At 35.2% G+C, this 25,814-nt stretch overlaps 1 non-coding gene across 1 annotated transcript; it reads right to left on the bottom strand.

Moving 5' to 3' along the window:
* Nucleotides 1–7,672: 7,672 nt before the first annotated feature.
* LOC111888102 (small nucleolar RNA R71) lies at nucleotides 7,673–7,779 on the bottom strand. Its single transcript, XR_002849058.1, has one exon. It is a non-coding gene; the product is annotated as a small nucleolar RNA R71 (small nucleolar RNA).
* Between the last annotated feature and the right edge of the window lie 18,035 nt (nucleotides 7,780–25,814).

The following is a 25,814-nucleotide window of genomic DNA, read 5'->3' on the forward strand; positions in this document are numbered from 1 at the left end:
TAAGATGTAATTATAAATTAACTAGCTGCAATACACGGGTTGATTTAAAAAAAATTAGATATTAAAATGTAAATATAAAATATTTTTTAATATACAATTTTAAAATAAGAAATGAAGAAACTATTACAATTTAATATCATATATATGATATTTAATATTTTACATATATAAATATATGATTTTAATTTTAAAAATTGAAACAAACCAAAAATTGACAAGTGGATAATATTTATTTAAAAAATACCACAAAAATGAAAAGTGTCAAAACTCATTAGAGATTGACATGTGGTAAAAAAAACTTTCATTTATTAAGGAGGATTGAATAAGATAGTAAAATTAAATAATTTCATGCCATGCTTTACCCTATTGGTGATAGTTATGGTAGAGTCTGATACTTAAAAAGGTCAATATTACCATTATAATATAATAAAATTAAATAATTTCATACCATGCCTTACCCTGTTGGTTGGTGATAGTTATGGTAGAGTTAGATATATTAAAAGGTAAAGATTATCATGATAATATGGGATAATAACTTGAAAGCTAACGAATTTCTAGTTTTGTTTATATTTAGCCACTGAACTTTTTTCATGTTTAATTTACATCTGAATTATTTGAAATTATTTACATTTTACCCTTATGACTGGTTGTAAGGGTAAAATTTGAAAATTTTCAAATATTTAGGGGTAAATTGTAACGCTTGGTTCAAGTATAAATTATTTCTCAAAAATATTGGACTTTTGTGGGAACTTGACGAGTTGGAAAGCTCCAACTCGTCGTGTCGAGAATTTTATGGCCGCGGGTTTTAATGAATCAATTTGACGAGTCAGGGAGTCCCAACTCGACGAGTTGGCGGCTGAAGATGAAACCCTAATTTTAGGGTGTTGCACCCTATTTAAAAGACTTAACCCCCATTGGTTGGCCTCCTTACCAGTCTCCCTTTGTCCAAAAACCCTAAGTTCGTTTATCCTTTCTGGATTGAGTGTGTGAGAGCTTTGAGAATTGATATTGGTGGTTCTTTGGAAGGAGCTTGGAAGTTGGATACATCTAGCTTAGAAAAAGGAGTATAGATCCATAAACTCTTCACCAATAGCAGTTTTCTTGAGGTATAAAGTCAATATCTTGCTTTGTTATCATCTTGATCTCTTTAATAAATTTTTAGCATGATTTTAGGATTTTGGTTGGGCTAGCCAAAATGTTGAAGGTTCCAGGGGTTATTATGCTAGATCTAACCCCTTCATGACTTTTCATGGCTAAAAGTTGTAAACTTTATTAGTTCCAAGCCCCATTCATGCAATAAATCCCTTATTAAGTACTTATTAAGCTATATAGTGTATTTCTAGCTTGCATGGACATAAAGTTGGAAACTTTACGTGATTATCTGACCTTTGGACTCTAGATTTGTGTTTTGGGACTATATTAGGAGAGTTCAAGGGCTTAATGGATTAAGACTCACTCTAAAGAGCCTAGGGTTTGGGTTTGCTTCTTATTAGATTATTCTTAAGGGTAAAGCCGAAAATTTTACCCTTCTAGACATCATTTTGGAAGAGATCTGAGTTTTAGAGTCCCTAGTTAAGATAGATTTAGCTTAATGCATTAAGAGCTTGTTTTTCTGGCCAAATCGACGAGTTCATTAGTGAACTCGATGAGTTGAGGGCAACTCAGCGAGTTGGGTCAACTCAGGACGTTGGCTTTGACCTTTGACCTTAGTCTTTGACTATGTTTGACTTGTAAGGGTTTTTCAGGCATATTGAGTTGTATTTAAGAAATTGTTTCTGTTATAGGGTTGTGTAGAGCGGATATTGGAGTCCCGACCTGGTCAGCTTTCGTGCAATATTAAGGTGAGTTTTTTTCACTACACTCATGGGTCGAAGGCACCAAGGTTGGTCCATTAATTGATATGAGGTGTTTAGTATTAGATTGTGTAATGGTTTGTTATATGATTTATGTATGGGTTTATGTGAAGACCATGGGACGAGTCCTTGACACTTGGCAAGACCATGGGGGAGCCCATGGCATTAGGATATAAGACTATGGAGGTAGCCCATGGCATTCCATTGAAGACCATGGAGGGAGTCCATGGCAACTTTGTATGCATATGTATGAGCATGACATTATGTGATTATATGATTTGTGTGATTGGGAAACTCACTAAGCTTATGCTTATAGTTTTATTGAATGTTTCGGGTACTTCTATTGATACGAGCAAGGGCCCGACTTGATGACGTGGCATGCATTCTCCAGTGTTTTCACAACTAGCTTTTGTACTCTGAATAAAAAATTATATGAATATGTATTGGGATTTTTGTACTCCATATGGATGATGTTTGCGAAATTAAATGTTTAAAATTTTTCTAAAATTGGGTTGTTACATAAATAAAGCATGAAGAAAATTCAATGACTAAATGTGAACAAGGCTGAAAGTTCGTTACCTTTTAAATTCATTACAACAACATGACCATGATCTTATGCATCCACAATCTCTAATCAAAACTTTTGTTTTTGTAAAGAGAAAAACCTCATTTAAATATAACATCACATTATTTTCACACTTCTTTATCATCTGTTATTTCTTCCTTGTACGGTCTAGAACGACCATCTCTACCCTTTAGAGTGAAAACTCTTGCCTATATCCTAAGTAAATGTTTGAATCCCTCACAATATTTTTTCCTTCAGTTTCCATGTGATTGAAGTCGCTCCTACTGCATTTCTAAGTGTTATTTTTTCTACCTTATACACTAAATGTATATCACACGAATATTACAACATACTCACTTGTGTGACCTCATTATTATGCTTTTGCTCATTCTTAACAATATTTAGAACCATTTATGAGATAATGACTTGAAATAGTAACAAACCTTCAATCTTGTTCATATTTTGTCATTGAACTTTTTTCATGCATGATTTACCCCTGAATTATTTGAAATTGTTCACATTTTACCCTTATGACCGATTACAACCGGTCATAAGGGTAAAATGTGACAATTTCAAATAATTCAAGAGTAAATCAAGTACGAAAATAAATTTAATGACGAAATGTCAACGAAGCTAAAGTTCATTACCATTTTAAGTCATCCCTTTATAAGAATCAAAAATCAAAAATTTCGTTAAATATTGTAAAGGATAATGACTTGAGAGGGTAACAGACTTTTAACTATATTCACATTTAGTCACTGAATTGTTTTTTTGTGTTTGATTGACCCCTGAATTGTTTGAATTTGTCCATATTTTATCCTTATGACTAGTTATAATGGTCATAAGGGTAAAATGTGATTAATTTCAAATAATTTAGGGGTAAATTAAGCACGAAAAAAGTTTAATGACTAAATGTGAACAAAATTGAAAGTTTGATGCCCTTTCAAGCCATTATCCTGTAAATGGTTCTATATGTTATTAAGAATGAGCACAAGCTGAATATGAACGTCACAAAAGTGAGGATGTTTGTAGTAATCGTGTGATATACCTTTGTTGTGTAAGGTATTAGAAACGACACTTAGAAATATAATAAAAGTGACTTTAATCACCTAGAAATTAAAGAAACAAAGATTGTCGTGGTTTCATACATATACTTAGGACATAGTAACGTTTTTCACTCCACAGGGTGGAGACGATCACTATAGATCGTGCGAGGAAGAGAGAACATATGATAAAGAAGTGTGAAGATAATGCAATGTTAAATTTGAATGATGTTTTTCTCTGTACAAGGAAACAAACTTTCATTAGAGAGTGTGGATGCATAATATCAAGGTCGTGGAGTAGTACATTAGTAGTCTAGGTGCTAGTTGTGTAACATCCCAAAAATACGGTCCAAAATTTTCGTTTTAAATCATTTAAGAAAATCATAATTCATCAAACATCATAATAATAAAATCATAAGTCATGTATCTCAAAACACCGTATCAAAAATATTGTATCAAATCACGTGTCAAAATATCAGAGTCTGAACATCCCAAGTTGAAAGTTATGGTGTGTGTCATTCAGTCATCCCGAGCTCTTCCCCTTGCTAGCGGAAGTACCTAAAACCAAAACTGAAAACTATAAGCACGAAGCTTAGTGAGTCTCCCCAAACTACCACATACCATACACATAATAGCATAATAGCATACATTGGGCCTTACCTACTTCATCGGGCCCTGCCCGGCATCGGGCCCCGCTCGGCATCGGACCGAAGTCCGATATACATATAACATATCAACAAGCATATAACATAAACAGATAAACTAAATCCTTCCTTGGGCTTGCCCCGACGTCGGACCGAAGTCCGGAACATATAACACATAACATATAACTAAACCTTCCTCAGGCTTGCCCCGGCATCGCACTGAAGTCCGGAACATACAAACAAAGACATGCAAGAATCACGAAGACATCAAGCATAAAAATATTCCTCGGGCTTACCCCGGCATCAGACCGAAGTCCAGAATTATAATCTACATCGGGCTAACCCCGGCATCAGACCAAGGTCCGGAACCATATGATCTGCATCAGGCTAACCCCGACATATGCTATGTAAGGCCCTATTCTGAGTTGATTCCTAGTCTGAGGTTATGTCCGGAACATCGGTTATCATATGGATTAAGGCTTTTCAAAAGTTAAGATCTAGGCCCATTGGGTGCGAGTGATGTATTAGAAGTGATCCGGATGTTCGGTTCGTGTTTTGGAGCCTACGTGTATTTTGGTAAAGTGTTAGTTTGGGCTTTTGTGGAAAAAGGACTTTTGTTTAGAAGGTGTTAAGGAATTTATGAGTTGATAGAAGTGTAGGGCTTCTCATCACCTTTCCATGGATATAAGGATCGTCGGAATCGGGTTTATAACGAAGAAGTTATGGCCTTCATAAGTTCTGTGGTTTTCAGGCTTAGCCGAGTACACGGGGTGTACACAAAGAGTACTTGTGGCGTACTAGTGAAGAAACTAGTATGCGGGGCGTACCTTGGAGTAAGTTGGGCGTACTAACCAGGATGGTCATGATTGTTCTTTAGAGTATGCTGGGTGTACCATATTTACGTTGCGCGTACTCCAGTCAAATCAGAACCCTATTTTAGGGTCTTGGACCCTATTTAAGCTCCTTATCTCATAACCTAATCCTAATATCTTCAGCCCCCACCCTCTAAAACCCTAGAAATCGTCATATATCATTCATGGTAACATATTGAGCTTATGGAGTCCATTTTTGGGATGTTTGGCCCATTATCAAGAAGATGGAGCTTGTTGCAAAGATGGGAATCAAGGAGGAGTGATATTGCCATTTTTAAACATATTTTTAGGCAATATTTAAGTACATTTTTATATATATTTTGGTCATTTGCATTGAATAATGATACTTATAAGGTTAAATTATATTTTGCAGCAAAAAATAAGACATTTTGAAGAAAGGGACTAAAAGCATTAAAGGATGGGACTTTGGAGGTTGAAGGCTTGAAAGACAAGGAAAACACCAAAAAAAAAGACGTACTCACGACGTGAACAGTTGATGGTTCACGACGTGAGTAGAAAAAGTTAGAAGATAAGCATCCGGGTGAAGGAATCCTTGATGATCACGATTACCTCGAGTTCACGACGTGAGTTTTAAATTCTCACGACGTGAACGGTGATTTTGGAGAATATATATATATATATATATATATATATATATATATATATATATATATATATATATATATATATATATATATATATATCCTTCTCCATTACGAGTGGGGGGACTTTTTCTGGCTTAGGAGGATTCCTGGAGACGAAATTCAAAGGAGAAGAAGCTCTAGAAGCTGGTTTTAACACCAAATAAGGAGAAGTTCATAATTTGTCTTTATAGATTGGTACATTTAAACATCTTTTTTATTATAGTATTTGTTTGTTTAGCTGTTAACATGACCAACTAAATCTAGCTGCTTCTGTTAGCTAGATGAAGCTGGAACTCATGATTTTAATGCATTAGACTTAACTTTACTTGTTGGTGATTTGCTTGTGTTGATTGATTTTACCTAGCATGCTTGAATTAATTATTTGATTGCTTTGAATTCTTGTTATAGTTAGTGAACACAAATCTGCATGAACTTGAATACCTAATAATATAGTGAACACTAGTTGTTGGAGCTAAGATCAAACCAATCTTAGATAAGCAGTTAAATCATTAAATTAAGTTGTGTTAGAGAACTCATATTATGACTGTAATTGTGTTTTGATTAATCAATCTTTCATGGCTCCAATCTTATTTAATAATTGATTTTGTGTTAACTATTGTATGACCATAAATAGATTTACATGAATTGATTAATAATTAGTAGATTTAGAACTAAATTGCTAATACTTCCTTAATTGGTCACCAACAGTAATAGTCATAGCTAATGTATAACCATTGAGTGAAGGCGGATTCGAACTAACATGAGTGTTTTGTTTATTGATTGAGTTTTCGTTAAAAGATTAAGTTTATCTAAACTTGCAAAATTAGATAAAAACCCCTTTTTAGCTTATTAATAGTTAGATTAATCTAGTAGTGAATAGTTTAATTAATAGCACCGTTCCCTGTGATCGACACCCAACTTACCAAATTATTATATAATTCGACTAGGTACACTACATAGGTGCATTTTAGTTAGTTAGTTAGTTAGGTTATAAATTATAAAATTAGTGGGTACTATCGTGCACATCAATTTTTTGGCGTCGTTGTCTGGGAACGACTTAGTTTATTATTTATTTATTTGCTTTAGGTTAATCATCCTTTTTGTGGGATAAAACCTGCAAAAAGTTAATTTTCCAGCAAAGTTTTTATTTTTCTCTGTTTGTTTAGTTTTCACGACGTAAATTTAGTAGTTTTCAGTTTTTATTCATTTTGTTTTTCGTTTCTAGGAAGGTTTGATGATTTTTGTTCTGATTACAGAACTCACGACGTGAGCATAGAGCCTCGTGACGTGAGAACTGTGATTTTTAGTTCTCTTTAGTTTTTAGTTTATATTAGTTCAGTTTTACGTTTTTATTTTTGTTTAGTTTGCAGGAGTTCATGACCAGAGGCTCTAACACACCTTTGGTGCCACCACTTGTAGATCCGGAGTCAGCTCTTCACAAAAAGAAGAACAAGAATGCGAAGGAAGATCAGACGCCATTGCAAGAACTAAAATCAGCTTTTTCAAGGAAGTCGGGAAAGAAGACAGGAGAGTCAAGTTCAACGCCAAAGGATAAAGGCAAAGTTGAAGAACTTGGTCCAGTTTCTAATCCACACGAATCAGAATACGAGTCAAACCCATAATTTGAAATATTTGCGAATGAGCCAGAAGACGAGCCGGAAAACGAAATGGCAAACATTGAGGAGATGTCCATGTGAGCTTACAAGAAGCAGATCCGAGAGGATGTGGGTCCCGATTTAGTCCAACTCGCATTACCTGCCACTGCCACATTCGAGCTGAAGGGGCACATCTTGACTGCACTGAAGGATATCCCATTTTATGGGAAGGATCATGAGGATGCTTTTAAGCATCTCGATGAATTCAATGACATTGTGGGTTACTTCAATGTCCCAAATGTCAATAGAAACACCGTCTTGCTCAGGATGCTTCCCATTACTTTTAAGGGAGCTGCTAAAGAGTGGTTAAAATCACTTCCACCGGGTACGATCACCACTTGGGCTCAAATGCTTGAGCAATTTCTTGACCAATTTTGCCCACCATCCAAGATAGCTAAACTCAAGAAGGCAATAGCCAACTTTGAACAACAGCCGAGGGAGTCATTATACGAAGCATGGGAGCGGTACAAAGGCTTGATCAGAAATTGCCCTCAGCATGATCTTAATGTTCAACAAGAGATGTCAATCTTCTATGATGGAGTCAATGTTATTACAAGACAACTCCTTGATTCTCAAGGACCTTTGACAAAGAAAAATCCAAGAGAGGTCAAGGAGCTGATTGAAGAATTCCCGAAGCACTCTCGTGAGTGCCACAACCCTAGGCAAGATGGAATCAAAGGCAGTGGAGGTGCACAAACTGAAGAAATAACAGCTATGATGGCTATGCTAAATAATATGGATCGGAGGTTAACACAAATGGACCAATCAATTCATGTTATAAGAGTTGGTTGCGAACGGTGTAATGGACCACACTTGACCAAGGACTGCAATTTGGATGAGTTTGGGAATAAAAAGGCTCAAGTATGCTACTTGAGTGAGGACAAGTACGATGAAGACTGGAGAAAACCGAAGAAAGAGTGGCTGCCATATGAAGAATATAAGAAGCAAAAAGAAGAGAAGTATAGGCAAACAGGCAGAGGCTTCTACCAAAAGGAGCAGCCACCAGCTGAGAAAAAACCAAATCTAGAGACGATGTTAATTAAGTTTATGGAAGCTTCAGAAAAGAGACACGAGGCTATCGATTCTACTATTGATGAACAAAAAGCTTTGATAAAGAATCATCACGCATTGATGGTAGAACAACATGATATAATAAAAAATCAACAAGCCTCCATCAATAATCTTGAAGTGCAACTTGGTCAACTAACCACTTTGGTTCATGAGAAGTTGTCCCTGAAAATTCCTGAAAAGAAGACTCAATCTCATGTAATGGCCATAGATACTGAAGAAAAGGCCATCTCTGAGTTCCTAGAAGCATTAGAAGAAGAACCACAACAACCCGATCCAAAGACAAAGAAGCCAAAGCTTGAAAGTGAAGAAGCTGCTGGAGCACCCAGTTCACGACGTGAGCCCGATATTCTCACGTCGTGGGCTCTGTATGAACAGAAAATTTCCGTTTTTGTTTCAGCATATCAACCACCTTTGCCGTTTCCTTCCCGAGCTGCCCTTAGTCCACTGGAAAGAGAGCTTATAGAGTTTATTAAGCACGTGAAGGGTATCCCAATTAATACTCCCTTTGTCGAGTCGTTATCCAAAATTCCCGAATATGATAATTTTTTACAAGACTTGATAGACACTCGTAAGCAACTAAAGAAGAATTCTAAAGTTATCTAAGTGAGCAAAGTTCAAGGGTTCTATTAGGAGACATACCTAAGACGATGGGGGATCCTGGACGCCTCACTCTTCCATGTGAGTTTGGTAACAACATGAAGGTTGATGCTTTAGCCGATTCTGGGGCTAGCATAAATTTGATGCCTTATTCATTTTATCAGAAGTTGGATATTCAGAAGTTGAAGGCTACAAGGATGACTATTTACATGGAGAACCGTTCGTTGGCACAACCCCGGGGCATTGTGGAAGACATTTTAGTAAAAATTGGGAAATTCATGTTTCCAATAGAATTTGTGGTACTGGACATGAAAGAAGATCCCGATGTACCAATTATTCTTGGTCGTCCGTTGCTAAACACTGCTGGAGCTCTTGTTGATATTCGGGAGTCTAAGCTCACCTTGAGGGTTGGTAATGAAAAGGAAATTTTTGGGATAGAAGATGGCTTTCAAAGGAATCATGCTCAAGAATAGGTGTTCAACATTGATGAAGAAAATGAACTTGAAGAATTAGAGAAGCTCATCGAACAAGAGATCAAGACAATTCATCAAGTTAAAAGAACAAAACCATGGGCATCTGTTCCATATTTAGTTGAAGTCATTGCCTACACGAGTCCAATTTCCTGGGTGAGCAAGGAAGATGATGAGATAATGAGTGATGAAAAGGAGGTTACTTCAAAAGTAACCATTCCAGTGGTGAAAGAAGAGACGAATGCTATGGAGTGCAAGGAAGAAACTAAAGGTACCAAACGCAACCTTGATAAAGACGAGGTCAAAGCTAAAAAGGAAAATTCGAAAAAGGCGTACAAAAGAAGAGTTCAAGCTTACAAGAGGCGTTTCAAGGAACAAAAGATCCTAGTGGTGGATTCTTCGGATGACTCAACATAGGAAGCACGGAGTCCAGCTCAAGACTCAAAGAAAAAGAAGCACTTCTCGGGAGGCAACCCGAGCTTGGTTTGCAATTTTTTCTTTCTTCTCTTTTTAGTTTTTGCACTTTAATCTTAGAAGCTTAGATCATATCATCCAACTCGCTTTATTCATAATTAAACACTGAGTGTGGGGTTCCTAAAAATGAAGTGGTGATAATTAAGAATTTAGTTAATTGACAAACTTGACTTAATAATAATAAAAAAAATTCGAGCAGGATTCACGACGTGAACAGTTAAGAACTCACGACGTGAATTCTAAATAAACTAGGTAATATACCATTGATACGTATCAGCCCATTTTCTATTAAACTAGTTGGCCCAAGACTAATCCATTATTGATAAGGAATGCATGGCCCAACATTAAGCCCAGACAGGCCTCACGACGTGAATCCTTAAGAACTCACGATGTGAGTTTTGAAAAACATGGGACCATAGATTAAAAGGATAAGAATCAGTTTGACCCTCTTTCTTTATTCCTCACGAAGTGAAACACGAGATCTGGTCCCCCTTTCTCCGATTTTGGCCGACAACACTCAATTTTCGTTTTTGCTTACCTCATACTACAATCTAAGGTAATGATTCTTAATTATTAAGTTTAATTTTTCTCTAATAGTTGAACTTAGGGTTAGGGTTTGTTGGTTAGATGAAATGTCAAATTTACTTCTTAAAATTTCCGTAATAGCCTTGAAATGTTGATGCTTTGTGCTTGGAAATGGTATAGGAGTAAACCCCATTAATATTGTGACCTGATTTGCCACCTGATTTTCGCGATTTTGGTCGTTGGGTTATGAATTCACGACGTGAATCCTAAAGGATTAACGACGTGAATACTAGGGCTGGACATTTTCAGTTTTGTTAATTTCTAATTTGTTAGATTGTTCTTTTGGATATGTGTGTTGCTGTTTTTGCAGAAATGGCTCCCAGAAGAGAGATTCCAGCTAGAGTAGCGGGTTTACATCCATTTTACAACTTTCCAACAACTACACCTCGAGATATATTTATGCGATGGAATAATCGGTTGGGATAGCTTTGTAACCGAGAGTTTGCTATTGCCCCCACTATTTAGTGGGCACGGTTGAGGGAGGTTGGGCTGGTGGATCGGATGTCCCAATATCTTACTAAGATATTTTTGGGCGATGGATTTTCATTCACGTGCAAAGGGTGGTACAATTTGTTTGCCATCCAAGAGCGGGTCTATAAAGAGTTATGCGTGGAGTTCTTCTCAACGGTGACATTCCATGAGAATGTCTAAGATCCTACTTTCCCCCAAGCTTTGGTTTTCCGTCTAGGAGGGGAATATCGGGAGTGCAGTTTGGTGGAGTTTTCTCACAGAATGGGGTTGTATGAGGCTCATGAGACCATAACTCATGAGTTTGTTTTATTTTTGAGGAACGCCACACGTGGTTATGCGGATGGGGTTTCAGGACCGGAGTTTTGGAGCAATATCGCAACCAGTGTGTTCAATTCTGGTGTATCACCCGAGAGTAGCATCAAATCACCGATACATCGCTTTATCCATCGCCTTATTACCTTTTCTATTCACCACAAACTCCATGGTGATAAGGTACTAAGGCCAACTTGTTCTTTTTGTGGTGCATTTTACAACCCGACGTGTGCTGTAACATTCCATATTTCTTGGCCCGATACTTGGCGGAGTATGCTACGAGTGCTCGTCCCGGGAGCCCCATTTGTGGAGGGCATTTTGTTACACGCTTGGCCCTATCATATGGCCTCATTGTTCCTGGCATCACTCGTTCTTTGATGTGCATGGAGGGGAACGAGTTTAGTATGGGGTATTTCGAGACAATGAAGGTGGTCAAGAATTATGGGACACATTGGGGAATTCTTGAGGATAATGATGATAGTGATGAGCAGCCGGCCGACCAACCTGAACCACAACCGAAGCCGAGGTGCAAGAACGTAAGAGGACGGGGAGAACGAGGGCAACCAATGCATTCACCCGCATCCATGGTCGGAGCACCTTTTGGGGGTGATATGGCTGGTTATTTTGACCAATTATCTTTGAGTGTCAACTGGATTGGTGGCACCATGGAGAACGTCGTTCGACGCCTTAGGGTGGAGCAGCCGCCTCATTTGGGGTATCATTACCCAATTTTCACGAGGTGGACGGAGTATCGAGGACATGGAGGCGACGGAGCAGGCACTAGCGGGGTGAACGAGGATGACGAGGATGATTGATCGTTTTTTTTTTATTTTAGTTTTGTTTGGTTTAGTTTCACCTTATTTTTATTTTTATTTTTATTTTTATTCGTTTGGTATTGTAAAACTATTAAGATATTATGTTATTTTCTCTTCTTGGTTATTATTTTTCAGAATTACTAGGAGCGCATACAAAGGATGTCGAGATATGAGTGCATATGTGTTTAGCCGGAAGTGTTTAAAATCGAGAGTCGAGACCCATAATTTAACTTAAGTGTGGGGTGAGTCAAGCAAGAAGAAATTTAGAGAGAAGAGTCGAAATTAATAGGGTTAGAAGAGTCTTAATCCATTAAGACATGGGGTTGAATATAAGAATTTAAAGAAAGATTGGAAGAAAAATATTTCTGGGATTCCAGTTTTCATGACGTGACTACTTTGTTATTCACCTCGTGAGTCAGTATATCGTGGCTTTCCAAAACCCGCTTCAGATCAAATTCACAACGTGAATCTTCATAAACTCGCGTCGTGACTTTATCATAAAGGAGTCTTATTTTTCCACATTAATTATGTGGTTTACCACCATTCTTTTTGGGGTTATTATAAAGATAATCATGACTCATTTTCTCTACCATGCAATGTGGCGTATGCTTTCCCACATTGTTCTATCCATTTTGCACCACATTTGTTGTCGATTGAAGACTCGATTCCATATTTTGCTGGTACATTACTTATCCCGTATGTTCAAGATCAAAGTTTCTATTCGAGATGCACATTCTATCCGCACTTTTGGAGATGATCACGCCACTATCCCAGGGGAGTCTGTTCCTTTTTCTCCCTTCTCGTAATTTTTATATTAATTTAAGCATACAATGAGAGCATTGTATGAAATAAGTGTGGGGTAGGGGGTAGAAAAAGTAAATTGCTAGATAATGGTAAATTTTGAAATTTTTAATAATTAAATCTAGTAATAATAATTTGAACTGTAGTTGTTAGTGTTTTATGGGATGATCCGAAAAGAGCTCAAATATTTAGTTGAGCCAATATATGTTATAGTGCATTTGTCGGCTCCCTTATTTTAGTGAAATCATTAAACAAAAACATGACCCTGCTTAATTTGAGGAATGTAAAATGTTTAGCAGCCTAAACCTGAAATGTATCCAGGAAAGATATGTCTTAACCAATAAAGGTTGAAGTTAATTGCCCCTGCTTAAGCATGTAGGTTTTTGAGTGAAAAAAAAGTGAGTCATACATGTTAAAAAAAAAGGAGAGAGAGAGAGAAGTTACTGAAAAAATTCTTGAAGAATTTTGGAGCTATCAAAGTATGAAGATCAAGGATCAAAGTTCTAAGAAATACAAATTTGAAGATGCCAAGAATCATGAAAGAAGTGAATTCAATTAAGTTGAAGGTTAAATATCAAACAAAGAAGAATTCAAGAGCTCCAAATTGTGGTATCTTCTTAAAAATTTGTAATTCTCTAGTTTATGTATGCTTGGGTAGCTTTACAAAAATATCTTGAGGTTAGAAAGCTTTCCGAGGATGGATTCGGAGGGTTGCATAAAATGAGCATTGTTTGAAATAAGTGGGTGATTGTTTATGAAGATTGTGAGTATTTAAAGTATGGGGGTCATTTAGGGAAACATTTTTAGACACAAATGCATGCGTTGAGGTCTTGACATAATGGAATGCTAGTGATGAAGGTTTGAGTTTAAATAAGCAGATTTGCTTGAGGGCAAGCAAAGCCTAAGTGTGGGGTATTTTGATACTGTCATATTTATACATATTTTTAGGCAATATTTAAGTACATTTTTATATATATTTTGGTCATTTTCATAGAATAATGATACTTATAAGGTTAAATTATATTTTGCAGCAAAAAAGAAGACATTTTGAAGAAAGGGACTAAAAGCGTTAAAGGATGGAACTTTGGAGGTTGAAGGCTTGAAAGACAAGGAAAACACACAAAAAAACGTACAGTTGATGGTTCACGACGTGAGTAGAAAAAGTTAGAAGATAAGCATCCGGGTGAAGGAATCCTTGACGATCACGATTACCTCGAGTTCACGACGTGAGTTTTAAATTCTCACGATGTGAATGGTGATTTTGGAGAAAATATATATATCCTTATCCATTACGATTAGGGGGACTTTTGCTGGCTTAGGAGGATTTCCGGAGACGAAATTCAGAGGAGAAGAAGCTCGGGAAGCTGGTTTTAACACCAAGGAAGGAGAAGTTCATATTGTCTTTATAGATTGGTACATTTAAACATGTTTTTGATTATAGTATTTGTTTGTTTAGCTGTTAATATGACCAGCTAAATCTAGCTGCTTCTGTTAGCTAGATGAAGCTGGAACTTATGGGTTTAATGCATTAGACTTAACTTTACTTTTTAGTGATTTGCTTGTGTTGATTGATTTTACCTAGCATGCTTGAATTAATTATTTGATTGCTTTGAATTCTTGTTATAGTTAGTGAACACAAATCTGCATGAACTTGAATACATAATAATATACTGAACACTAGTTATTGGAACTAAGATCAAGCCAATCTTAGATAAGTAGTTAAATCATTAAATTAAGTTGTGTTAGAAAACTCATATTATGACCGTAATTGTGTTTTGATTAATCAATATTTCATGGCTCCAATCTTATTTAATAATTGATTTTGTGTTAACTATTGTATGACTATAAATAGATTTACATGAATTGATTAATAATTAGTAGATTTAGAACTAAATTGCTAATACTTCCTTAATTGGTCACCAACAGTAATAGTCATAGCTAAGGTATAACCATTGAGTGAAGGCGGATTCGAACTAACAGGAGTGTTTTGTTTATTGATTAAGTTTTCATTAAAAGATTAAGTTTATCTAAACTTGCAAAATTAGATAAAACCCCCTTTTTAGCTTATTAATAGTTAGATTAATCTAGTAGTGAATAGATTAATTAATAACACTGTTCCATGTGATCGACACCCAACTTACCAAACTATTCTATAATTCGACTAGGTACACCGCCTAGGTGCATTTTAGTTAGTTAGTTAGTTAGTTAGGTTATATATTATAAAAGTAGTGGGTACTATCGTGCACATCAAGGAGCTTATGGATCTAGCTTTTGGGACTCATTCACAATTTGATGAAGGTATAAAGCTTTGAACTTGATCATTCATCTCTTAGATCTACCATTTGTCAGTTTTGGTTCATTTTGGTCCCAAGGATGAGATCTAGTGGTCTTGATTTCATTCCAGGAGCTTTGAGTTGCCCCTTTTAGTGTTTCTGAGCTTCAAGGTCCATAAAGTTGGTACCTTTAGAGTTGAAGACCAACTGTGTTGGAGTTTGAGTCGTTTCCATGAAAGTAGAATTCTATTTGGTCTTTTTGGAGCATGCAAAGGCATAAAGTTGCCAGATTTATGCCTTAGGACTCATCAAACGACCTAGATCTGAGTTTGGGATGTAAAATAGCTACACCTGATTCTAAATTTATAACCTAACTAACTTAACTTACTAAATTGCACATAGGCAGTATACTTAGTCAAATTATAGAATTGTTTGGGTAAGTCGGGTGTCGATCATAGGGAACGATTTTGAGTAATTAATCTGCCTACTATTAAATAAACCTAATTTCTAACAAAAATGGTTCCATATTCATCACCAAGTTGGGATAAAATATGAACAAGCAAGTCTTCTTCAGAGATAGGGCTTTGTGCAAGTGCAAGATCGTCAACAATAACACACTCAACTATTGAGCGAGTACCCTTTGGGTTTTTGACAAGTTTGGACTTGGGGGGGGGGGGATAACACGAGACCGAGAAGCATTGGAAAAACTAAGTTTGTAGACGATCCCAGGCCTCTCGTGAGGTAGTGGCGCACGAGATCAAGGGTTGAATGGAATTGGAACAGCAGCCAAGGATTGCACTAATAATATTTTGATCTTGGTGGTGCCAAGAAAGATACTCTAGGTTTGGTTTGGATCCGTCTTTATCATCTAGAAAGCACTTGAGCGGCTGTTGATAACCGGTGATGAAACTGTCAAGGTCAATCCATATTAGGGTAGATTCAACTTGACGACACCAAACTGGAAAGTTATTGGCAGTAAGTTTGATCGGAAAGTGGGTCGTTGTTGTGACTTGGATTGTGGCTTTTGTCATTGTGAGTGACGAGGGAAGAATGAAGAAAATATAGATTTAGGATCGACTCTTTAGAGTAATTGGGGCTTTTGATATCATATAAAAATATTTAGGGTTGTTATGAAAGTGTATATCCATTCATACAAAATCAATGTACAAGAGAAGGCTATATAGCCGATGTATATAGATGAGAAGGAGATAAACTAAGAGCTAAACTAGGTAAGCTTTTGACTGGATAATTTAGAGAAAATGACAAAAATAGTCATTTACACTAATTACATTACCAAAATAGCCAAAAAAAAATCGAAATTACAAAAATAGCCCACAATTTCGCAGATGGAAATGTCCCATCTGCGAAATCACCCTTCCATCTGCGAATGTACAAGCAGCTAAAGCACAGTGCTTTAGCTGCTTGTACATTCGCAGATGGAATGGTCCATCTGTGAAATTAGAACCCCATCTGCGAAATCCCCTTTGTTTCACTATATAAACCTTTTTTTTCTCCATTTTCACCCTTCTCTACAGAAAAACTCTCTCTATCTTTGGGCTTCTCTCGGGATTTTGGCTAGTTTTTGAAGAAAATGGAAGATTATGTCAACAATCCCGCAAATATGGTTAGATTTTAACTCTTTTAATGTTTAAACTTTTTTTATTTTATCATTTATTGTATTATTTAGTGTTAAAAAATAGTAATTATAAAGTTTTTGAAAGGGTAATTTTGTTGTGTTTGATAGTTTTAATATTTGTTTAGTATACTTGAAGTTTAAAAGCTATTTTGTTAGTGGTTGTTTGAAAGTACAAGTAGAGACTGCGTAGATAATGTTTACAATTTGTTATTTTTGTTGTTTGTTTAGTTGTTGTATAACTTGAAAACTTGTGTATTCTTATCGTATAATTGTTTATATAAAGTGAAAAATCGTTAAATTACGGTATGTGCAAAATAGTCGTTTGTATATATATTTGTCGTATAAGTATAACATTTGTATAAGTTGAAAATTTGTCGTATATATATTGTTAGAAATTGTTTGTGTTTGTCGTATAAGTTGAAAATTTGTATACAATTGTCGTATAACTTGAAAAATTGTTAATTTGGTTGTCGTTTTATTTGAAAAATTGTTTGTTTATATGGTTATAAAATGTTAGTTTATATAATTAGAAAGATAAAAATTGTTTATATATTTGTCGTTTAAGTTGAAAAAGTGTTTAATAAAATGTTTATATAATTATGTATGATATTGTTTTTTATCGTAAATATATTTGTTGTATAACTTGGAAAATTGTTTATATATGTGTATGTTATTGTTTTTTTATCTTAAATATATAAATTATTAATTAAGAATTTGTATTTGCATTACTAATTGTTTATGTACTTATTGCAGTTCATAATCATATATTTTAAAAACAAAATATTTTTTAGTTTTCTAATTTGTTTTTGTGTTTTTTTTGCAGCATGATTTTAGTTTTATCAATATGAAAGCAATTGTGAACTTAAAAGGCTCGGACGGTAACATATGGGAAATATTTGAAGTTTTAGATGATGTCAGGCGTGCCATTTTCAGAGATACTGTATTTGGTTATTTTATTGATGTACCTCGTTTACAAGGGGATGCATTGTTGTTCCATAAAATGTTCCTTCATCAGATCCGGCCGGACCCTGTTTTATCTCCAGATGAAATAAAACGATTATATTTTCGAGTAGGCAATACGAAAATGGTTTATGGGCCGGAAGAGTTTTGTTTGATAACCGGTTTCAATTTTGGGGAGTATCCAAAAAACATTGGGAAAAAAGGGTCGGAAAAATTATTAACTAGTAAAAAAAGATGTTTATTGCGTGAGCGGCTATTTCCGGACCATACCAATAGTTCGGTGAAAATCGGCGACCTGAAACGTTTAATTTTAAATCGAACATTCCTAGAACTTGACGACGTTGATGCAGTTAGAGTATGTTTGATATACATTTTGTGTGAAGGTTTTTTGGGAAAAGAAATTAATGATCGGGTGCCACAAGATTGTTTTTTTTTGGCTGAGAATTTGGATCTCTGGAACAGGTATATTTTGTTTACGTTAAAAGTTTTATTTTATTAAAGTTATAATTTATATAAAAACCAATTTTGTTTTTTTTTGTTTTGTTAGTTTCGCTTGGGATAGCTATCTTTGGGATTTTACTTATGTTGACCTTGAGGATACATGGAACAAAATAGATAATTATTTATCACTTTCTGAGCGTCGTCAAACTTTAAAGTACTCCGTCTTAGGATTTACGGCTCCAATAAGGGTATAAAAATTTTCTTATATTTAAATTGTTTTATTGTTATGTTTTTTATTTTAATTTTAACTTTTATTACTGTAATTGTAAAAAATTGTAGATATGGATATATGGGATGATTCCGGCTGTTCGTGTATGTGGATTAGTATTGAGAAAAAATAAAGACATGTCTCGGATGAAACGATGGAGTGGAACAAAAAAATTGAAATGGGTTGACGTGAACAAGATTTTTTTCAAAGCTACAGGTTTATAAATTTTTCGTTTATTATTAATAAACTTGATTATTATACTTTTATGTGCATTTTTAATATGTTTGATTTTTTAGGAGGGGCAACCACCAAGACAAAACATGTTACCGAGTGATGGTGAGATGACATCTTGTTATTATATGTCATTTCAAGAGTATGTATATGGTGAAGGGAAAGCAGTTCCATCCCCAGTACGGGACCATTTTAGGAGACAAGACGAATCTTCATCTAGTATGTCGTCCAGTGGTCGCTCTTATGGTAGAGGTAGGGGCAGTAGGAAACACAACCTAGACGAGGTGTTGAAACGGCTACATGCACTGGAGCAGCATGTGTTTATGAACCGACAACCTACAGAGGTTTTTGTTGAAGAAGTGAATACTGAACAATTTTGGAACGACATTACTTTTGATGATCTGATAGTGTCACAAAAAAAATATGATGAACAGGTTAGTTACACGCTACATTATTTTTTAAATTTTATTAACATATATGAATACCTGTGTTCATATTTTATATTTGAAAATATAGGTTGTGCAAGATGAAGTGATGAATAAAAACAATACAACTGAAAATGTTTTTGGTGATATTCAAGACGACAAGGTTGTTATAGATATTACATTTACGATCTTAATAATTACTTTTTAATGTGTCTTTCGTTATTAAGTAAAAAGTTTTATTTTTAATGTAGGTGTTGGAGGAGATGAATGATTATGCGGGGAACAAATTTGATGATGATGTGTTTGATGTAAATGATTATAGTGAAGTTAAAGAGGTTCTTATACTTACATTAATTTATATTTTGTTTTTAGTAGATTGAATCATTTATTTAATTAGATATTATTGCTTATTAAATTATGTGTCTTTCGTTATTAAGTATAAAGTTTTATTTTTAATGTAGGAGTCGGAGGAGAGGAATGACAATGCGGGGAAAAAATTTGATGATGATGTGTTTGACCTAAATGATTATAATGAAGCTAAAGAGGTTCTTATACTTACATTAGTTTATATTTTGTTTTTAGTATATTGAAACATTTTTTTAATTAGATTATATTGCTTATTAAATTAGGTGCCGGACGAAGATGAAATAATAATTACGGGAATTGTAGATTATTTTGATGAGTATGATGGCAAAGAAGTTACACCCGATAAACCGAGGACTCGAAAACCATCACAATATTTGTGCCCTCCTTACACCGAGGTATTCATTTTATTTATAAACTCATAATTTTATGTTTATGTGAATTATCTGAAAGATAGAGATTTAAACATTTGAATAGTGTTTTTAGTTGCACACGACACTGAAACAAAAAAGAAGAGCAAAAAAGAAGGTTGATATCAAATCAACAAGCCCCGTTCCTCCTCCAGTTTTTGGTGTTGCTCATGACTTCTCCATGTTGCGCCTGCAACCTTACGTAGCAGGCGATGAGGTTGTCATCCAAAATTATTTATTTCATTCATATGATGTCCAACATCGTTTGTTTAATTTCGTGTTAGATAGAGATTTTTGGAGCTCATTGTTTGGGCATACACACAACGGATGGTTGGAGTCATCGGTAAATTAATTGTTAATTTATTATTTTAAAAGTTAATTGTTTTTTAGTGAATAACAAAAGTATCATGTGTGCAGCATATAACCATTTGGTACCGACTATTGATGGAGAGACGGTTTGAGGGCGACCGACATACAGTAATGCCTCCAAATTTTTTTGTTTCTCATGCTTTGGAAGAAGGGCAGGACTGGAGGACATTTATGGCTGGTATTGCTACGTACCCCAACTTTTTGGTTGCTTGGTGGGATGTTGATACGGTAAACTTAATTGTTTATATTGAAAATAATATCGTTATTTTTGTTATGTTTTTGTATTGTGATGTAAAGAAACATAATTTTATTTTCTGATCCTTATACAGGTCCTATTGCCGATTCATTCATCCCCTAATCATTGGCTATTTGGGGAACTACGATTAGCGTCAATGTAAGTGCATATTTATGACAGTCTTGGTAGAGGGGCTTATGAAAAATTCAAATCTGAAGGAATCTTTTCCAAATTTGAACGTTGGGTGGCAAATTATTTGGACAAGATTAAGTATTGGGCCCGGAGGAACATCCCAAGGATTCCATTGAATATGCAATTCATTTCTGAAGAAAATGTTCCCCAACAAAGTAGTCATTTGGGAGATTGCGGTGTTTTTGTTTGTATGTTTATGGAGCAATTCGTTTTAGGTCAACCAATACGTGTTCTTATTGACCCAAAGAATGCAGCTTTAGAGTTCCGTCAACGGATGGCAAAAATTTATTGGGGGTCTAGTCTTGGTCCTATGTAGTTGGATTATATAATTGTATATCTAAATTAATGTTGGATTTGATTATTAGTTTATTTTTACAGTTTCGTCAACGGATGGCAAAAAATTTAACGTTACGACAATTACAAAAAATTAATGACCTACTAATAACTTATCAGTACATACAACATAAGAACGACTACAACATTTGTTTTAACGTTACAAGTACACTGTTCTAAACATAAGTACAAATACAACAATTTATTGACCTAACAACTTCAAAACCATAAAAACAATATTAAAAAGCTTACAACTTGTAAACAAGAACTGCCAAGATTAACACACAACTACAAACCAACGCTATCTTTAACTTCTTATTTTCTGATTGAAAGAGCTTATTAGAGTTAGCTACTTTAGCTATTACCATAGATGATTGGTCCTTCTCTTCATCAACCCAACTGATAAACCCGCATTTTGGTCCCTGTTAAATTTAACATTGACAGTAAGAAAATAAATTTTTGTCATGTAAACACGAGGGTTTAAATTTGAATGACGTTAACAACATGATACCAAATATGGGCAAGCGTAAAACAATCTTCCTGAGTTTTTAGCTGTACCCGAAATCCTAACGATACGTTCTCCTCCGCAATTGCAGTATGCCATTAGCCTTCTTTTTCTTTTAAATTGGAGTTACTTTCTCAGTTAAAATTTTCATAGTGAGTGACACCCATTTATAGAAGAAATCATATTACAGACAATTCTTTTTGACTATGAAATGAACTGGTTTGACTATGAATTCAAAAAGTTGAACTACGAAATCCAGACAAGTACATTCTGTAGTATTGTCATGTCGGTCAGTGAAATTTGACTATGAAATGAACTGGTTTGACTATGAATTCAAAAAGTTGAACTACGAAATCCAGACAAGTACATTCTGTAGTATTGTCATGTCGGTCAGTGAAATTTGACTATGAAATGAACTGGTTTGACTATGAATTCAAAAAGTTGAACTACGAAATCCAGACAAGTACATTCTGTAGTATTGTCATGTCGGTCAGTGAAATTTGACTATGAAATGAACTGGTTTGACTATGAATTCAAAAAGTTGAACTACGAAATCCAGACAAGTACATTCTGTAGTATTGTCATGTCAGTCAGTGAAATTTGACTATGAAATGAACTGGTTTGACTATGAATTTAAAAGGTTAAACTATGAATTTTGAGCAGTAGAGATACAATATTTTCTATTTATAATTGAATTTGTGTGATATTGCATTTGTGTGACGATTGTAGAGCACTTTCATCGGTTTTGAAAATGAGTACTTACAGCGAAAGAAACTTTTCTCAACTACCAATTTTCTTGCATAACCTTCAAAGAACAAATCCTAATACCTTCACAGCTATTAAGAAAACCGATACCAACCGCTTTCAATTCTGTTTTGTGGCTTTAGGTTGCGTGGTATAACATACTTCTTTTATTGGGTTATATAATATTTCATGGTAATGTATCTCGATTAGTTTTTACTTATCACTAATATGTGTTCGTTTTTATGTAGATTCGTACCTTCCTTAGGTGCATGATACCGCTGATATATGTGGGTTATTTACCCCTTCTTGGGAGCTATCTAAAAACATTGTACTTCGTAGTGGATTTAGATGGAAATCATGAACCACTACTCTTAGCAATTGGTTTAGGAACCTTAGAGTGTGAAGAATCATGGAGATGGTTCATGATGAGGTTAAAAGATTGTTTAGGTGATGACATAGAGGTTGGTTTCATAAGCAACCTGTGTGATAAAATACACTTTGGTGTTCAGAGTGCCTACCCGGATTCCTATCATGGATATTGTCCTAAAGACGTAGCTCGAAAAATACGTGAGTCTGTCGGACATAACAATACGGAAGTCGAATCGTTGTTTTGGAAGTCATGCAATGCATATAGCGTTGATGATTTTTACTTGTGTTTGGAAAGGTTGCAAAGTACATGTAGGAAACCACCTTTCTGCACCTTGCTTAGGAGTCCAATTTACTGGCTTGACGATATACCGATTTCAAAAAGGACACGAGCATTTTCCCCAAAAATACGTTACAATGTTAAATCGATTGACGTCCCTGAAATTTTGCAAATTATATCTACACGTGAGTTTCCTATAACAACGATAATTGAGTTAATCACTACGTCGATACAATCAAAGTATGGTGAACAGGCCGAAGTGGCGGGTAAGGGAGATTGTTATATTTAGTTTTTTTTATTGTGCTATTATATTTATTAAAATATCAAATTTTATAGGGAGGTTGTCTGGTGGGTTGACCCCTTACGTTGAGAGTAAGGTTCAAAAATGTCTCAACAAGTCTTATAATTGGAATGCAAGATGTTTGTATGGGGATACATTTGAAGTCGATGACAATTTTGCCACCACCAACGTACAACTTGAACGAAGGGTATGTAGTTGTGGTAAATGGAAAAAAAGCGGTATACCATGTGGCCACGCTATAGCATGTCTAAGAACCCGTACATCTGAATCCATTCACAGAATGGATGATTACAAGTTCACTAATTATGTGTATCGACTTGCATATGGATCTGAGTTGGTGAATACTATACCATCACATGTGCATTGGGAAATACCAAATGAAACGGTGGTCCTATTACCTCCCTCAATGCAGTAGTTATTCATGTAGCACCTTTATATTTTATGTAGTATTATGTATTAGTTTTTTATGTACCCCGTTTTTATTTTAGTGTTGTGTTACGTATTAGTTATTTATGTATTAGTTTTTTATGTACCCCGTTTTTATTTATGTACCCCATTTATATTTTATGGCGTATTATGTTTAGTTATTTATTTTATGCCGTATTATGTATTGGCTATTGAGGAAACAACATACATTAAAAGAAATGGACGTTTATTAAATAGTAACGACTACACACATACAACAACAAGCAACTTAAATAACGAAAAACAATTAACTTAACCAACATGCATATTAAAAATAAGGGACATTCTTTAAAAGATTCCATGCATCTAAGTGGGTAAACTCGCTACCATCATATTCAAAGCGGTATAGTTCCAAAGCCACCTGCCGTAGAATGTCTTCATCCGTATTTGCATATTCGTTATCCAACTCGTTATAAATACGTTGAAATTGTTTCACCTTTATTTTCAAATCCAGAAACTTCGCTTTGACATCTCTTCTTCTTCGATATTGGGTACACCCCATTAAATGGGGAAACAAATGACAGACACGAGACCAAAATGATCCAGCACGAACTTGTGGGGGACCCGGTGGAAAATCATCCTCAACAGTTATAATCCAAGCTTGAACTAAAGTGACCTCCTCTGCGTTCCTCCATATATGTGGTGAGTCCATAACTGCAAGGAGGGAAGTAATACGATACAATTACAACGGATATTAAAATCTATTTATAACGTCTCCTTACTTTCCTGGTGCAATGGCTTGTCAGTTCAAGCAGCAATGTGTTGTGTTGTCATTCGACGGGGGATGACTTGTCAACTCGAACAGTGATCTGGTGTGTTATAAGTATAGTACACTGCATTCGTCAGTTAATTTTGATCATGAATTGCAGACATATTAGAAGATTGGACTGCGATTTTGTGTAGAAACTACTATAAATTGACGTTAAGTTAAACTAATAGTTTACTAAATAAACCAATACAACTGTTTAAATATCGTTTTTTAGATTCTACTCTCTTTGTTTCAATCAAAATGAGTTCTATATCATGGAGCAATGAAGAGTTCTTGGTTCTTACACATGCTTATATTCATGTGTACGAGACAAGCAAGTTGAACGATCCAATGTTTTGGAGCCGTTTAACCAATATTTTCAATGCTGAAAACCGAATGGCTACAAGTAACGATCGTGACGAACTAGACATCTTAGCAAGATGGTATGAAATGAAAACCGAAGTTCTATTATTCAACGATCTTTATACCAAAATTGACGACACCCGTTTAAATGCTACCGAGGAGGTCATCTTGGAAGCTGCTAAGGAGGAATACAAGTCATTAAGTAACTGGTTGAAATTCCAGTTTGAAGCCCCTTGGAATATTTTGAAATATATCCCGTTTGTTTAAAATCTATTTTAGTTTATTATGTGAGTACTAGGTTATTTTCATGTATTTCGTATGTATTTCGTTTGTTTAAAATGTATTTTAGTTTATTATGTGAGCAGCTCGTATGATTAATTTGAATTAATAAATGCCCATTGCATTAGTTTTCACAATACATTAGAATACATTACTAACAAGGATTCCATGAACCATTACAAACATTACAACAATTACATGAAAAACAACGACATAATACGAACAAAGCATTAACGTAAAACACAACTCCATGGGTTATTCTTAACAGAAATTAGAGCGGTCTACATGAAATACTGTTTATTTTTAACAACCTTCCAAACTTCCTCATATTCGAAGTCTCTGCCGTCATGCTCACAGATGTAAAAATATGTAACAACTTCCAAGAACTCTTCTTCATCCCGATAACGAACATTGTTACTTTTCGCATAATTACATGCTCGATTGAACCATGTCACTTCTTCCTTTACATCCATCCACTTAGTAACAACATCTGATTTTTCTCTTTTTTGTCCTTCTCCCATCTCATGGATAAACTAAGATGTTATGCGAGTCCATTCATCACCAATTAGGCAATGCGGGGGAGCAAGTAACGATATATCATCCTTAACACTTAGCCAACATCGTGTTAGAACTAACACCTCGTTTGTCGTCCATGGCCTTTCAGAATTGGAACCAGGTACTTCATTCGAAGAACTTGCTGCATTCGACGACATTTCTAATAATGGGAGTTCGTTTCGTTTAGGTGATTTGGGTGT

The sequence above is a fragment of the Lactuca sativa genome, chromosome 3, assembly GCF_002870075.4.
Source record: "Lactuca sativa cultivar Salinas chromosome 3, Lsat_Salinas_v11, whole genome shotgun sequence".
In the NCBI taxonomy this organism is placed as follows: domain Eukaryota; kingdom Viridiplantae; phylum Streptophyta; class Magnoliopsida; order Asterales; family Asteraceae; genus Lactuca; species Lactuca sativa.